Below are 7,172 nucleotides of genomic sequence, written 5' to 3' on the forward strand. Positions count from 1 at the left end.
AGGCTTGATTAAATATACCTTCTGCTTGCTTAATACCCACAAGGTACAGATGTTTGCACTGTGATCAATGGGCGCTGGCAGAATGGGGCCTGACTTAGTTTGTTTTTAGAAAATAGATCGTTTTCTGAATTGTGCGAGTCAGCATCTCTGGAGCAACTGCGCCATCTGTCTGCTTGACATGCTTTGTGTATGCAGTTTTTTTTCACTGGCAATTACTCGCTTCAATATGCCATCTAGTGGTACTATTTGCAAAGAGGTGTAGAGAAAATGTTAATGGATGAGCAAGGACGCTTCCAGAAAGTTTTGTTTGGGGTGACCAGAAGAGGGCCACTTAACTTTTGTGTGGGCGCCTAAATCAAAAGCCAGAACAGATAAGTTTTATTTAGGTCTGTTGGCTTATCTGATCTTAAAATTTAAGTCTGACTAAAAATCTAATCTAATCTAATGATCTGTAACCTGATATCTTAAAGTAACTAAAAACGTCTATGTCTAATGTCTTAGAAAAATCTTTGTTAGTCCCGGAAAAATCTTGTGTTATTGCTTTTAAAATACGGCAAACCTCCTAATTTTACCATATTTTATTGCCATATGTTTTATTTTCCTAATTTGAGGATTCATGCAGTCTTGGAAAAGCATGGGATTTAATTTGAGGGTTTTTCACATATCAGACCCTTAGAACAATAGCCCTAGATTTGTTGCACTAATGTTTGAGGTGAATGTTGGAGTTTGGCACCAACAACCCTGCAAGCATAAGCAGGTTTGAGGACTGAATGATTCCAAAAATCAGCATGTGCAAAAATTAGAAACCTGCTTATAAGAGCAGTGTAGCATATTTGTTTATTTAGAAAGTTAGATCTAAATGTACCACATGTTCAGTGACACATTTGGTGAAAACCAAAAAGCAATTCAGGACAAACACCTTTGTAAACTATTAAACATGGCAGCAAACAGGTAATAATTTGGGCTCATGTTACAGCTGCAGGACGTTCACTATTTGTAGCCATTGAGTTGACCATGAACTCCTCTGCATACCAAAGCAATCTAGAGTCAAATGTGAGGCCATGTGTTGGACGGCTGAGGTTTGGTCAAACTGGGTCATCAACAGAACCAAACATAATATGAAACCTACAACAGAGGTGCTGAAAAATATTCAGCATGATGCGATGATTTAGTTGAAGTCCAGATCTCAACGTGATAGAAATGCTTGTTGGGAAACGTGTCCATTAACAAATCTGCACAAACTTGATTGTGCTGAAGCAACATTGTAAGGAAGGACAATCTGTCCCAGCCAGGTGACACATTGTTAAGACCTCTGTAAAACAGACACAACTGTACATCTAGGAGAGAACCAATGCATGCACAGGGAGGACATGCAAACTCCATGCGGAAAAACCCCGGGCCAGGATTCGAACCCAGAACCTTCTTGCTCCAATGCAACATTCAATCATGCAGCCCCACAACTGCACAAATTAGTCTAATACATTCTAAAGTCAAACACGTGCATATTTGTTCTGCTAAAAACATGCAGACAATGCCACTAGAGGTCCCTGCTGCACTACGTGTCTTGCTTCCTGAAAGTGCATTTAGCTGTTGGTAGAAAATCTCACAGTTGTAGTATGTGTGTTACAATAGCACAAATCAGAACCATTAATTTAAAATCTGTGTTTGTTCTGGGACTCAAACAAGTTACAGATATTGAATCGGATCGCAAAGACTCTCATTGTCTTATTCATTTCTTATGTGATGGCATACACAGACATAATGCAGATTTTTGTCCCTAAAAATCTGCATTAAAAATAAATTTATTCAAGATGTTCTCCTAAAAACATTACATTTTTAATGCAGAACTTTAATTGAAAATGTATGTTCTACATTTAATATTGAGCTCTTAAGAACAGTGATCTGTGGTGCATGATCTGTGGATCTTTGGCTTGGCAACAATAAAAAAGCAGGACCTGCAGGATCGCTGGCTGCCGTTAATCTGAGCAGCCCATCGGTCCTGCAGCTCCACAGTACGGACTCCTGCCCCTCGGTGAGAAACACTGAGCTTCCTGTGTTTGTGTGAAGTTTCCTACTCATGAAGTGCTTCGGCACCTCATTGTGAGGCTCCGTGCACATGACTCTGCTCTTACTTTCACGATGATTAAAGACAAAAATGCTTCTGCGGTAGAAGAAGAAACACAATACTCACCGGCCGTTAATGGGTGCAGAGAAGCTGCGCAGAGGTGCAGGATCACAACAGCCCGAGGAGAGGCCCGAAAGAAAAATGTTCCTGAGGTGAGAGGACAGAATGTGGAAGGAAGAGGGCGAAGAGCAGAGGCAACAATGGGGAAATAAGATTCTGACATCTAAATATTTATTGCTTAATCAGAATCGTGGCGTTTGGCTCTCACTTTTTAGAAATGGTGATGTGAAGTCGCTGTTACTGGAAATGCCATCCCTGGGAAAGGTTTCACCTTTTAATGTTTTCTTTTGAGCAATATTTTGAGGCTTTGCAGAGTAAAGCAATTAAAATGCCTGCCAAGCTATTTCAGGGGTGCTAATGTTGTTGCTGGCCTGAGTTGTCTTTGCTGTGACACACTGCTGACATGCACACATCACACACACACACACACACAATGGACAGAACATTAAGACCTAACTCTTACACAGTTAAATCTTTTGTTCTTCTTTAATTCCTGACAATATATATTTTTTTCATATTCCCCACGCAGGATCAAATTTTATCAACATTAGCAGTCGTGATCAGATTAGGTGTGTGGTGATGAGGGATTTAGATAAGGGTGAGCGTGTGAGGTCAGCACTGATCTCTCAAACGGGGGACGGCCCGTCTTAATGGGACCGGGGTCTTATCAGAGGAATCTAAAGAGCTCCCTGAAGTTCACCCCAGTTTAACCGCAAGCTTTCGGTTGACACATATATGGCCCAGTGATGTACTCTGGAGGGAGGACCACTCACTTTCACAAGAGGACACGCATATGATTCATTTTGCAAGCAGCGCCTCGCAAAAATTATTCATACCTCTTGAACTTTTTCACGTTTCATACCATAACAACAACCTGGTATTGGTTTAAATTGATAGGCCAATTTTTACATCAAAAAGTGTAAGATCTCAAAAGTACTGTACGGCCAGCTTTAAAGTGAGCCTTCTTTTCAGTCTCATGTATTTCCACATTTCCATGTGTTTTTCTGTTCTCATTAAAGAAAAGAATCCTGACAAAATCATGTTGACACCATCATGTTTCGTCATGTGGTTGGTTTCTCTAGGGTGCCGTATTGTTAGTTTTCCCATCACATATAGTGTTTGGGATGTAGTTTGAAAAAGTTTAAAAAGTTTTGGTCTCATTTGACCAGCTCAGTTTTTTTTCCCACATATTTACCGTGTCCTCTACTTGGGTTGTGGTAAACTCCAAACCAAACTTCTTGTGGCAAATTTCCCCACCTGAGATGTGAATAAGATTTACCATGGGCCTCTTGGCTGTTTCCCTAAATGATGCTCTCTCTGCCCAGCCGCCTGGTTCAGCCGTATGTCTTAGTAGGTTTCCAGTGGAGCCAAATCCCTTCTAATTTCAGAAGATGAAGCTCTTGGTGATACTGTTTTATCATCTAACCCAAATTCAGACTTCTCCATGACTTCCTGTCTGCTGAGACCTTCGCAGAACAGCTGGCTTTATACTGGGATGAAATCGCACATCAGTTACACTCTAAATATAATCTAATAGGACAAAAATTCTCAAGACATTTGGTTGCATGGGATTTTACCTTATTAAAGGGGTTCAATAGAAACAGACACAATACAACTTTCCAGATTTCTATTAGCAAGAAATACTGAAATGCATATCATGTTTTTCATGTTGGTCTATCACATGAAATTCCAATAAAACACATTGAAATTAGTAGTTCTAATATGACAAAATGGACAAGTGTTGTAAAGATAGCCATACGATTGAAGGCACTTGCTGTAGCTGAAAATATGTCCTCTGTAGACAACAAAGTTGGTTTTCTAATCTGTAACATAAAACAAATTTGTAATAAAACTGTTGTAAAAAAGTATTTGCATTTATTTGATCGTGACGCTGAGCTTATGGAAAAAGTTGCTTTCTTGGTTAATGACTGATGTGCATGTTTAAGAACTACCCAGCAGTGTATGTATGCTGTTGGAACTAGGATCCAGTTAGCTCAGCATAAGACAGGAAACCAGGGGATGTTTGTTTTAATGGATGGTTGATGGTAGATGAATCCTGTCTGTCACATTCCAGTTTGTAACTTTTTCCTGGAGCTCTGACTTCCTGAAGTCCTTTTCCCCCTGCGAAGATCACCAACGGCAGAGTCACAGACACAATTGGAAGAAATCCCAGACACACCTGTGGATAACCTGCAGTACTTTGCAAAAGTATTCATAACCGCAGAACATTTTCACTTCTTTACTGTACAGTCAAAAACCTCAGTGTATTTTTGGGGGATCTGATGTGATAGACCCAAGTAACACACTTACAAAATAATAATAAATGTGTTTTGAATTGTCTTAAGAAGAAACATTTGAAAAGTGTGGCATTTATTATGTACTCCTCATCTTTTAATCTAAATTACGTCAAATGCATTCAAAAACCCGCTGCCAGATGAGTCAGAGATGAGAGGACACAACACATGTGTGGAAGAAAATGCTTTTTTTTTTTTTAGATGATACACTATGTGGTAGACAGGAAGAATTTAGATAGACCAATTATAATCTAACAGTTGTGTTTTTGGATTGTCAAGTAGGAGTACCCAGGAGAGAACCCATACATGCACAGGAAAGAACCCAGGCTAGGGTGTGAACCCAGGGACCTTCTTGCTGCAAGGTAGCAGTCACAACTGTGCCACTATGTACCCTCAAAAAGCAATAAACTCTTCCTCTTTATTCAGTAGAAAGCTCTGCGGCATTACTATGGAAACTGAAATTTAGCTCAGTTATATCCTGGAAAGCAAAAGTGAGGAAGTATGGCAAATAAAGTAAAACAACAGTGCTCAGGTGGATTGTGGAGTCAACTTCTACTGGCCCACATGATGAAATTTTGAATAAAGCATTCTACACCCTTTAAATGTCTATGTATTTAAATATATATTATTTTTCAATGGTTGTGCGTGTTTAGTGACAACTTTTTTATGCCAAGACGCAATGCCTGTTGGTGCTGAGGCACATAGCTGTTCAAGAAGCTGGCACTGAAACCTGCTGGAGGAGAAAGCTGCAATGAGAGGTGATAGAATATGTAATTGCGACTTTCTGAAAGGTCATAGCGTAAAAAAAAGAAATGCCTGCCCTTGTGTCACAGCCCCTGACATCAAATACTCCATATTACATTGATCTATGGAGACCCAATGAGGACAACTCCGTCAAAGAATTTATCTCTTCATGAGATTAAAGGAGGCCAAGGCCTCTGCCAAACAAATTCAAGCTCTGAAGGTCAACATGAATCTCAAACTGAAAGATTTAAACTCATCCAACCTTCAGAGCATAGTAAGACCCAAACAAAGAGACCACAGCCTCTAAATTTTACCATGATTGTCTGCCATGAATGGTAAGGGAGTTGCCTATGCACATATGTGTGTGTTTTTTTTGTTTTTTTTGCAAATGCAGAGCTCCATCGTACAACACTCTAAACACATTAGTGCATGCTTTCTGTCAGGCTTTAATGCAGCCCGGATTATTTGGAACACTGACATGTTCCTGGCATCTTTCAGGATTCCACAGTCATGATGAAATCTCTTTTTGGGAACATTAGGGTCAGTTATTTTTTCCTGTTTGCTTTGCAAATTGTAAGCAGGAACGCAACAGTTAATTATGTACATGAAACTTGAACCACTTTCTTTTTCTTTTTTTTCTTTTTTTTTTTTTACAAAGCCCTGTCACATCCAGTGGTTTCGTTCCTGTTTCTCTGACCTCTACACTCCTGCCTATTAGTCACTTTGTAAAGTTTTTTGGTCAAGGAATGCAGGCTCGTTTCACTGTTGCTCTTTTTTGCAGGGACAGGGACAATTTAACAGTTTGCATGCAAAAACAAACTCAAATGTGTAGAAGCAAATTAATGTGTCAGCTAAATAAACTGTCTTCCTAATTGTCCTCTTCTCCACCGGGTTATTCTGCAGCCTGCTTCAAAAGTCAAATGCAGACATAAAAAAACAGTCTCTTTTTTTTCCTCCCCCCAAGAATTTCCTACTTTTGTTTTCCTTTTACGAGAGTTAGCTCCTTTTATACGTATTAGCCAGTGTTTTTGCTAACATACTTTGCTGTTTTTGGTCTGTCTCACAATGAAAACACTCATTTATATTCATTTGGAAATGAGTGGGTGAGGGACAAAGTGGTGCATGGGTGAGATACAATCAAGGCAGTGGAACTTGCAGGGTTTAAATGAACTAAGACCCGAACTTGGGCAAGAGAGCCTTAAATCAGGGCAAAGCATCCCGAGGAATGTAGCTTCCAAGGTGGAATGATACCTTGCAGTCCACATGGGAATATTTGTCTCACTTATAAAAATCAGGGCTCGAGAGTGTCTGCTGATGGTAATGGAGAAGTGAGGAACTGGAGAAAAATTACTTTTATTTGAATTCTGCTGTTCTCCTAAAGCAGGAGAGAAGAAATGTGACCCACACTGGGTTAGTCTCACCTCTACGCTAGTGCTGCTGTTAGCGCTAAATGCTGGACTGTTGCAGTAAAACGTCTTAAAATGCATTGCGGGAGCAAACTCCACGATCCATATTCTCTTAGTGTGTAGGCGTGTGTTTGTGTCTGTTGGCCCGAGTGCACACGCCTTTCTGCGTCTGCACATATCAATGTTAACACAGTGTTGCTACGTGATGCATCGCCAAGCCTCGCCCAGAGTAGGAGGAGAGTACATGGCAGGGTCAACATAGTACGAGCCGGAGGAGACGCAGTGCCTGGCACGGCGACACATACACAAATACACGCGCACACTCGCGCACACACGCACACACCCACCCACACAAGAGAGAGAGAGGCAACCTTGGGAATCACAGCCAAAGCAGAACAGAATGTACATTAAGGAGGTCATTTCTTCTCGCTTCTTTCTTCTGAAAGCCACACTTACTCCAAATATATTTTAAATGTTTAGCTTAATACTAATTACGTCTGAGACATCTGGAAGGGTTCGCATCCCAAATTAAAGAGGCACAAG

Source organism: Poecilia formosa, unplaced genomic scaffold (assembly GCF_000485575.1).
Source record: "Poecilia formosa unplaced genomic scaffold, Poecilia_formosa-5.1.2 Scaffold27, whole genome shotgun sequence".
Lineage (NCBI taxonomy): Eukaryota > Metazoa > Chordata > Actinopteri > Cyprinodontiformes > Poeciliidae > Poecilia > Poecilia formosa.